At 43.9% G+C, this 11,137-nt stretch overlaps 1 pseudogene; it reads right to left on the bottom strand.

The window, feature by feature from the left end:
• Nucleotides 1–1,388: 1,388 nt before the first annotated feature.
• LOC142355735 (5.8S ribosomal RNA) lies at nt 1,389–1,540 on the bottom strand (annotated as a pseudogene).
• Between the last annotated feature and the right edge of the window lie 9,597 nt (nt 1,541–11,137).

Here is an 11,137-nt window from a genome sequence, read left to right as displayed (position 1 = left end):
AACTTCGTTACAAACGTTCACATGTTGATGTTTCCGCTTTCGCGTACTCGAAACAACATAATACTAGTCTTTGTAATTTAGTTTCATAATTTCAACTGTTCTCATGCAGAATTTTTGCTCATTCTTATCCCAAATTTTGACCTGGCTACTAGTTACACTCCTTGTACTTATTGCAAAATGACCACAAATTTCAACAGCTTTCACATGTTGCTGTTTCGGCTTTCGCTTACTACAGTCAACATAATACTCGTTTGCAAAATAAGTGCTCGGCATCTGCAATTTTCCAAAGACGAAGTTTCGCCAGTTCAATTTTCGCTCGCCAATTATGGCTACTAATTCACACGGTACTGAGCTCAACAACATTAAATTTGTTCAGCAAGACTTTCACATGTTGATGTTTTGGCTTTCGCCTACTAGAAGCAACATAATACTCGTCTTGTTAGCTCATTCAATGAGAATAGCTTTTCCCGTTGAGAATTTTTGCCTTCAATTGGCGTTGTAGTGAGTTTGGCTACTCAGATCACCAAATACTTGTGACAATTCGAACCAGAAATGTTTTCAATTTTCACATGCTGATGTTTCGGATTCAACCTACTAGAAGCAGCATAATACTTGTATTCAACAATTTCTGTATCAAATCCCAGTTTTCTCTGGTGCATCTTTGCCAAACTATTCCAAACTGCCTGAGTCTGAATACCAATTACAGGTACTAGTAAATGCACGTTACTAAGGACTATATAGTTCTAGGTTACTGTACACAACGGACGTTCACATGTTGATGTTTCAGCTGCCGCTTACTAGAAACAACATAATACTTATCGTGCATACCTTTCCATAACTTGTCCTTTTCAGATGCATTAGTTTCCCTTTGTCTTGGCTTCTACAGTCAGACTGGCTACTAGTAACAGCACAGTACTAATCACATATCGTTCTACAGTTTGCAGACAACTTTCACATGTTGATGTTTCAGCTTTCGCCTACTAGAAACAACATAATACTCGCTGTATACATTTGTAGTTCTCTATGTAACTTTCATGTGAAGAAGTTTCGCCAGTCTTTTTGACTGTCTCAAATCTGAGTCATGCTTAGGCTACTAGTTGCTTCATAGTACTTATCGCCTCGAGATCATTGAACAAAACTTGATTTTCACATGTTGCTGTTTCAGCTTCCGCTTACTAGAAACAACATAATACTAGTCTCATTAAGTTCCGTCTCTTTGCAATTTTCTTATGAAGAAAATTCGCCATCACAATGACTCCAGCAGTTCTTGATCAAGGAATGCAATCATTGATCAGAATGCTATTATTTGAATCGGTTCTGCTTTAAGTGTTCCAATTTTATTGGAAGCACCAACAATAGAACATCAATGTGTTCAATCGAGAGTTATATAACCCTGAATCGGACGCAGTCAACAGCCGAAGCCGAGACCGCCTTTTGCGTTAGAGAGGTCGGTAAACAAATCTTGCGATTCATACCGAATTAACACATATAGCTGTGCTCCTCTTCGTAAAGCGAGCCAAGTGATCCCCTGTTGAAGGATGTATTTGGACCAATCTAGTAGCATTTGGTTTCCAACAAGCTCTCCCAAGTTAGCTTACTTATTGGGCTTTTCAACCAATTCGGTTGGCTACAAGCATCATCAAAGTACTAGCCACAGTTTGATCGCAAAATTCTACGACTTTCACATGTTGATGTTTCGGCTTGCGCTTAGCCTACTATAAGCAACATAATACTAGTCATATCATAGAGCGTGATCAGCTTGTGACGTTCTCATGATGAAGTTTCACCAACAGTGTCTCACTTCGAGCTTAAATCCAGCTACTAGTAACTACACAGTACTGACTGCAACGATAACTTTTATCTATACCTTTCACATGCTGCGCTTTCGGCCAGGGCCTACTAACGTCAACATAATACTCGATATAAACTTTTGTTCATGATGCAGCTTCCCCATGCAGAAGTTTCGCCTTCAAATGCTCTCTTGGCCATATGACGTAAGAAAAGGTTACTAGTAACATCACAGTACTAGCCACAGTTTGATTGCAAAATTCTACGACTTTCACATGTTGATGTTTCGGCTTGCGCTTAGCCTACTAGAAGCAACATAATACTAGTCATATCATAGAGCGTGATCAGCTTGTGACGTTCTCATGATGAAGTTTCACCAACAGTGTCTCATTTCGAGCTTAAATCCAGCTACTAGTAACTACACAGTACTGACTGCAACGCTAACTTTTATCTATACCTTTCACATGCTGCGCTTTCGGCCAGGGCCTACTAACGTCAACATAATACTCGATATAAACTTTTGTTCATGATGCAGCTTCCCCATGCAGAAGTTTCGCCTTCAAATGCTCTCTTGGCCATATGACGTAACACAAGGTTACTAGTAACATCACAGTACTAGCCACAATTTGATCGCAAAATTCTACGACTTTCACATGTTGATGTTTCGGCTTGCGCTTAGCCTACTAGAAGCAACATAATACTAGTCATATCATGGAGCGTGATCAGCTTGTGACGTTCTCATGATGAAGTTTCACCAACAGTGTCTCATTTCGAGCTTAAATCCAGCTACTAGTAACTACACAGTACTGACTGCAACGATAACTTTTATCTATACCTTTCACATGCTGCGCTTTCGGCCAGGGCCTACTAATGTCAACATAATACTCGATATAAACTTTTGTTCATGATGCAGCTTCCCCATGCAGAAGTTTCGCCTTCAAATGCTCTCTTGGCCATATGACGTAACACAAGGTTACTAGTAACATCACAGTACTAGCCACAATTTGATCGCAAAATTCTACGACTTTCACATGTTGATGTTTCGGCTTGCGCTTAGCCTACTAGAAGCAACATAATACTAGTCATATCATAGAGCTTGATCAGCTTGTGACATTCTCATGATGAAGTTTCACCAACAGTGTCTCATTTTGAGCTTAAATCCAGCTACTAGTAACTACACAGTACTGACTGCAACAATAACTTTTATCTATACCTTTCACATGCTGCGTTTTCGGCCAAGGCCTACTAACGTCAACATAATACTCGATATAAAATTTTGATCATGATGCAGCTTTCCCATGCAGAAGTTTCGCCTTCAAATGCTCTCTTGGCCATATGACGGAACACCAGGTTACTAGTAACATCACAGTACTAGCCACAGTTTGATTGCAAAATTCTACGACTTTCACATGTTGATGTTTCGGCTTGCGCTTAGCCTACTAGAAGCAACATAATACTAGTCATATCATAGAGCGTGATCAGCTTGTGACGTTCTCATGATGAAGTTTCACCAATAGTGTTTCATTCGAATTGGTTCTGCTTTAAGCTCTCCAATTGTTTTGGATGAACCAGTTTTGCCCTTCGAAGCCACTTTTGTGAGCTTTTGTGGGTCTTTACCAAGAGGATATACCTCAAGGCCTCTTTCAATTCCTTTAAGTTCTTTCAACTCCTTTACAGTTTCTAGGTTCACATAGCTGCAAACCTTATTTCTAGTTTTAAGTCTGGCCAACTTGGGGAGAGTTGGTGCAGACCGTGACCAATTCTAGTAGGATGCCACAACAAGAATGTGATCAACTTAGCTTGTCGATGAACCTGCCCCACATTCAAACAACTCTATCGCCTTTTCCTCGTATAGTTATATGCGAGGGCCTCTCATAGAGAGCGCTGTTAGCAACCTTTTCCACATAGACGATAAAGTTGTGAGTGTTTTGCACATGGCTGTTGTCATCACCACGTGACGAGTCAACTCAGCTTGACTCTCTACACTCCGACAAGCTTTGCACATACGCCTTTAGTTCAGTATGTGTCTTTAATCTGACTCCGGTGCCTCAAGCCGGAAAAATTGTCAGATTATGATCATTATCGGTTAGTCATCCCGATGCAAGATCGTATCGTACTGTCTTTGTCTACCTCCAGATTCCGAAGAACAGGAGGAGACTCTCCCAGACCTACATATCTGGGAGAATGTTCAGAGGGCGAGAAGCTGTGGATTACTCTCCCCTAAGAACTGACTAAACTTTACCCTCGTCCAAGGTAAGTTTATTTTAGCTAGCCTTCTATGTAAAGGATCTGAGGCTAAGCTGTGTTTTTTCGAGCCTTTGGCTCGGAGCAAGTTCAGTGGGCGCCCCGAGTAGCTCAACTCTTTCCCACTGAACAGCGCAACGCTCTGTCACTCGCTGGGATTTTTGCGTGTCGGTTCTAACCACGCGACTTGTGGACCTTTTTAGGCCTTTCTCATTCACAAGTCTATAGCTGGGCTTCTATAACCCAGCTTCTGAGATCTAGATAGCTGCAGTTCTGCTAGGCTGCTTTTGCTAACTAGTCTCCCTTTAAGCAGTCCCTTGCCATGACTGCTGAACTATGTATCCACACAAGTAGTTTTTGAGCTCGATACATAATTCGAGATTGGTTGCCAAGCAATCTCTAGCGACAGAGCGTCATGCGCACTACAGACATGGCCTCTACCAGCAGCCATGCCCGAAGGAATCAATCACTGATCCTTCCGCAGGTTCCCCTACGGAAACCTTGTTACGACTTTTACTTCCTCTAGACAATTAAGCTCGATCCGCTTCATCCCGTTGCCGGAGACCGAAGTCCCAACAGTAGGAATTTGCAATTCTTGCTTAACTATCCAATCAGTAGTAGCGACGGGCGGTGTGTACAAAGGGCAGGGACGTAATCCCTATGAGTTGTTGACTCATAAGTACCAGGAATTCCTGGTTCACGTCTGCAAGTTACAACAGACGATCCCCTTGAAGCGCTGTACTTTTCTCTGATTGCCCAGTCCATTTCGGACCAAGGGCTGAGTACTCAATCTAAAAGTACACAGTGTAGCGCGCGTGCAGTCCAGAACATCTAAGGGCATCACAGACCTGTTATAGCCTCACTTCATCTGCGGTATTTAATTCCGCATAGTTCCTCTAAGAAGTGTTTGAATTCACATATAGTGAATTTCATTATTTAGATGGAGAAGATCTCGTTCGTTATCGGAATTAACCAGACAGATCACTCCACTAACTAAGAACGGCCATGCACCACCGCCCATATAATCATGAAAGATATTCAATCTGTCAATCCTTAAGATGTCTGGACCGGGTGAGTTTTCCCGTGTTGAGTCAAATTAAGCCGCAGGCTCCACTCCTGGTGGTGCCCTTCCGTCAATTCCTTTAAGTTTCGATTTTGCAACCATACTTCCCCCGGAACCAATAAACTTTGGTTTCCCGGTTAATCTCTTGCCAAGTCAAGATCGACTTTGACAAATTGTAGGTTGGTATAGTTTATGGTCAGAATTACGAGGGTATCTAATCCTCTTCAATACTCTGACTTTCGTTCTTGATTAATGAAAACATTCTTGGCAAATGCTTTCGCAGTAGTTTGTCTTGCCACGATCCAAGAATTTCACCTCTAACGTAGCAATACAAATGCCCCCGTCTGTTCCTTTCAATCATTACCGCACTCAGCCAACCGGCATCAATCGAGTAGCGGGTCATTCTCCATTATTCCATGCTTTATTATTCGATCCCAAAGGATGCTTTGAACACTCTAATTTTCTCAGGGTGAAAACACCGTTTCCACAGTTCGTCACATTTAAGTGCAAACTATTTCTTCGATGCGAAGGATGAGCGGAACGAGTCAACAGATTTAACTGAAGACCATGTTGCCGTTCTACTCAAACAGATCCAACTATGAGCTTTTTAAACGCAGCAACTATTGCATACGCTTGTAGAGGCTGGTATTACCGCGGCTGCTGGCACCAGACTTGCCCTCTACTCGTTCATCAATGGAGCTTTTAAGTCCATTCCATTCTGATTACAAACCATAAAGGTTCATATCATTATTTCTAGTCACTACCTCCTCGTGCGGAGAGTGGGTAATTTGCGTGCCTGCTGCCTTCCTTGGATGTGGTAGCCGTTTCTAAGGCTCCCTCTCCGGAATCGAACCCTGATTCCCCGTTACCCGTCACAACCATGGTAGTCCGTTACACTACCATCATAGGTTGATAGGTCAGAAATTCGGAAGTTCCGTCCCCAAGCCGAAGCTATCTGGGATCTTTCAGTTACTAGGACTCATCACGGGATGTGTCTGTACTTAGCAAATCACCCGGTGTAGTCTTGTAAAAGTCTCCGACAGTGTCGGACAATCAGCATGCATTAGCTGCAGGGTTACCGCAGTTATTCATTTAGCTTGCAAATCAACTAATAGATAGTAACTGATTTAATGAGCCATTCGCGGTTCCACTTTTTCAAGCTTCGCTTGCACATGCATGGCTTAGTCTTTCAGACAAGCATATGGCAACTGACAGGATCAATCAGTTTAATTGTACTTTGAACAATCTTTCGATTTGTTCGAATTTAGAAAGACATAGCCTTGCGGCCTCGTCAATCTTGCTTTGAGCTTTTTAAATCACGAAGAGTTTCAATGCATGCTTTGGCATGGCTACTAGTTACTACACAGTACTCTACACACTTAGAGTTACCCACGATTACACATTTCACATGCTGATGTTTCGGCTCGCGCGTACTAGAAACAGCATAATACTATGTGTACTGGTAGATAGCGCTCTGTGAGCATTTCCCATGAGCAGGTTTTGCCCTCCAAATCTCTGTTCTACTGTTACCAATACCGGCTAACAACTGTATCATACTAGGGAGAATTGACTCATGATTTAAAAACCAGATGTTCACATGTCGATGTTTCGGCTCTCGCCTACTAGAAACAACATAATACTAGTCTGTTAAAAATCTCAATCACGCCGCCTCTTCAGATACAGAAGTTTTACCTTTTATTGGTTAGAGAACAGCTTTCCAGCTGTCGACATGGTTACTAGTAACAACACCGTACTCAACACAAAAACTTTTCAACTTCACAACTTTCACATGCTGATGTTTCTGCTTTCGCATACTAGAAACAGCATAATACTTATTGTTTTGTCAAGTAATTTGTGTGTCTTTCCCATGTGAAGTTTCACCGGTCAACAATGTTTCCCTGACCAATTACGGCTACTAGTAGCTGTATAATACTAGGGAAAATGATTGAGGATTTAATATCAGATTTTCACATGTTGATGTTTCGGCTTTCGCCTACTAGAAACAACATAATACTAGTCTGCTAAGAAATCTCGCTCAAATTGCCTTTTCACATACAGAAGTTTCACCTTCTATTGGTTAGAGAACAGTTCTCAGCTGTCGACATGGTTACTAGTAACAACATCGTACTCAACACAAAAATTCTTCAACTTCACAACTTTCACATGCTGATGTTTCTGCTTTCGCGTACTAGAAACAGCATAATACTTATTGCTTTGTCAAGAAGTGTGTGTGTCTTTCCCATGCGAAAGTTTCACCGGTCAGCAATAATTGCCGTGTCCAATTAAGGTTACTCATAGCTGTATAATACTAGGGAAAATGATTGAGGATTTAATATCAGATTTTCACATGTTGATGTTTCGGCTTTCGCCTACTAGAAACAACATAATACTAGTCTGCTAATAAATCTCGCTCAAATTGCCTTTTCACATACAGAAGTTTCACCTCTTCTTGGTCACTGTACAGATGATGCTGTCTGTTCTTTATTTGGTTCTGCTTATTATAAGGAGGGGCATCACTCCTTCCTCCTTGGTTTGCATGCATTAAGCCTGCTTTGTGAAAAGCGTATCTTTCTAGCTTTTCTTCGCCTTACTCGAGTAGGACGATACAATCCAGACATTAGTCAGTCTTGGTGTAAAGTCACTGAGTATTATTCGGTTCTGCTTTATTCAGCAATATGCTGTATAATTGTTGTAATTTGCGAACATATTTGTTCTCAGTTCCGAACTACTAGCGACGACAGATTACCAGCGGTCATGAGCCATCAAGGTAGTTCTTTGGTGCATCAAGTAGAGAGGTGCCATCAAACAACACTTCCCTAATAATGCTACACACATAGAATTTGCTACAGTGCAGCTTTTTACTTTGCAAAATTTGCGCACAAATTTTGCATAGAATAAATGTTTTATCAAGATTTTTAGATCCCCTCCCTTGAGAGAACGTTACTCCTTTAAGTGAACACCCCGCGGCGTCCTGTTGTTATTGCTTATAACCATTTCGCAAGCCGGAGGCATAATGCACTACGCAAGCCGCTACTTTGGCACAGAGGCACCTAGTTTTACACCCGGGACTTCAGGTGGCCCAGTTTTACACCCAGTACAGCGGTGCCAGTTGGTAACCCGGTGGATCCTCGGAGACCAGACATGATCATAGATCAAACCCGATGTATGCTACTCCTGAACGTATAGTATCTCCACTGTGCAATGAAATTATCGTTCGTTTCGGGCCTTCCTATACGTTCAGCAGACAATCGCTAGGAATTCACCTCGTGACCCGTGGTGACCACACTGGATTTCAAGTTTATTGATTTGGACAGACCTGTCATTTATTTTGCTTTTCAGCTTCAGTTCTGCTCGATCTAGCTTGCCTAAGGCTTGATCTCGCTTTGCTCACCCCTGTAGGAGCCTCTACTAGTACCACTCGGAGTAATGGGGAATCCACCAGACCTAATCGATGAATGCCATCAAACAACAAACATCATACCCGGCTTCATCAGGCATATTTTATTACTTCCGAGAGGTACTTTAGTATCAGATCTTTCTCCATGCCTCTTATGAGGACCCGTCAGACCTTTCGGTTTATCGTTTAGCTTCAGTCCTGCTCGATCTAGCTTTCCCAAGGCTCGATCTAGCTCTATTCGCCCCACTAGAGGGCTCTCTAAGACCCCTCGGTCTTAGTGTTAGCTCCGGTACTGCTCGGTCGTGCTTGCTGAAGGCCCGACCCAGCTTTAGTTAGATTCTCGTACTTTCTCTTGGCCTCTCTAGGAGGACCAGACAGACCTCTCGGTCTATCGTTTAGCTTCAGTCCTGCTCGATCTAGCTTGCCCAAGGCTTGATCAAGCTCTATTCGCCCCGCTAGAGGGCTCTCTAAGACCCCTCGGTCTTAGTGTTATCTTCTGTAATGCCTAACCAAGCTTACTACAGGCCTTGGTCAGGTCTTTATCGGTCACCGATTAGTAACAGACCAATCATAGGGCCTTCCACCCTATCCGGGTTGAGGTCTTTAGTCCAGCCATATTTTGACAAGACACCTCTCCCTAATAATGCCCCACACATAGAATTACTGTCCATGCAGTATTTAACTTGTGTTTTTTTCTAAAATTTGATTTTCACTTTTTGGAGGTTCATTTGCTCCTCTGACACTCTTTCAGCTTCAATCTTACTCGATCTAGCTTTCCCAAGGCTCGATCTAGCTCTATTCGCCCCACTAGAGGGCTCTCTAAGACACTTCGGTCTTAGTGTTAGCTCCGGTCTTGCTCAATCGTGCTTGCTGAAGGCGCGATCAAGCTTTAGTTAGCTTCTCGTACTTCCTCTTGGCCTCTCTAGGAGGACCAGACAGACCTCTCGGTCTATCGTTTAGCTTCAGTCCTGCTCGATCTAGCTTTCCCAAGGCTCGATCTAGCTCTATTCGCCCTGCTAGAGGGCTCTCTAAGACCCCTCGGTCTTAGTGTTAGCTCCGGTACAGCTCGGTCGTGCTTGCTGAAGGCCCGATCAAGCTTTAGTTAGATTCTCGTACTTTCTCTTGGCCTCTCTAGGAGGACCAGACAGACCTCTCGGTCTATCGTTTAGCTTCAGTCCTGCTTGATCTAGCTTTCCCAAGGCTCGATCTAGCTCTATTCGCCCTGCTAGAGGGCTCTCTAAGACCCCTCGGTCTTAGTGTTAGCTCCGGTACAGCTCGGTCGTGCTTGCTGAAGGCCCGATCAAGCTTTAGTTAGCTTCTCGTACTTTCTCTTGGCCTCTCTAGGAGGACCAGACAGACCTCTCGGTCTATCGTTTAGCTTCAGTCCTGCTCGATCTAGCTTTCCCAAGGCTCGATCTAGATCTATTCGCCCTGCTAGAGGGCTCTCTAAGACCCCTCGGTCTTAGTGTTAGCTCCGGTACAGCTCGGTCGTGCTTGCTGAAGGCCTGATCAAGCTTTAGTTAGCTTCTCGTACTTTCTCTTGGCCTCTCTAGGAGGACCAGACAGACCTTTCGGTCTCTTGCTTAGCTTCAGTCCTGCTCGATCTAGCTTTCCCAAGGCTCGATCTAGCTCTATTCGCCCCGCTAGAGGGCTCTCTAAGACCCCTCGGTCTTAGTGTTAACTCCTGTAATGCCTAACCAAGCTTACTACAGGCCTTGGTCAGGTCTTTATCGGTCACCGATTAGTAACAGACCGATCATGGGGCCTTCCACCCTATCCGGGTTGAGGTCTTTAGTCCAGCCATATTTTGACAAGACACCTCCCCCTAATAATGCCCCACACATAGAAATACTGTCCATGCAGTATTTAACTTGTGTTTTTTCTAAAATTTGATTTTCACTTTTTGGAGGTTCATTTGCTCCTCTGACACTCTTTCAGCTTCAATCTTACTCGATCTAGCTTTCCCAAGGCTCGATCTAGCTCTATTCGCCCCACCAGAGGGCTCTCTAAGACACTTCGGTCTTAGTGTTAGCTCCGGTCTTGCTCAATCGTGCTTGCTGAAGGCGCGATCAAGCTTTAGTTAGCTTCTCGTACTTTCTCTTGGCCTCTCTAGGAGGACCAGACAGACCTCTCGGTCTATCGTTTAGCTTCAGTCCTGCTCGATCTAGCTTTCCCAAGGCTCGATCTAGCTCTATTCGCCCCGCTAGAGGGCTCTCTAAGACCCCTCGGTCTTAGTGTTAGCTCCGGTACAGCTCGGTCGTGCTTGCTGAAGGCCCGATCAAGCTTTAGTTGGCTTCTCGTACTTTCTCTTGGCCTCTCTAGGAGGACCAGACAGACCTCTCGGTCTCTTGCTTAGCTTCAGTCCTGCTCGATCTAGCTTGCCCAAGGCTTGATCAAGCTCTATTCGCCCCGCTAGAGGGCTCTCTAAGACCCCTCGGTCTTAGTGTTAGCTCCGGTACAGCTCGGTCGTGCTTGCTGAAGGCCCGATCAAGCTTTAGTTAGCTTCTCGTTTTTTCTCTTGGCCTCTCTAGGAGGACCAGACAGACCTCTCGGTCTATCGTTTAGCTTCAGTCCTGCTCGATCTAGCTTTCCCAAGGCTCGATCTAGCTCTATTCGCCCCGCTAGAGGGCTCTCTAAGACCCCTC

This window comes from Convolutriloba macropyga, unplaced genomic scaffold (assembly GCF_964194025.1).
Source record: "Convolutriloba macropyga unplaced genomic scaffold, txConMacr16.3 SCAFFOLD_4068, whole genome shotgun sequence".
In the NCBI taxonomy this organism is placed as follows: Eukaryota; Metazoa; Xenacoelomorpha; order Acoela; family Convolutidae; genus Convolutriloba; species Convolutriloba macropyga.
This window is presented reverse-complemented; position numbering and strand designations above follow the sequence as displayed.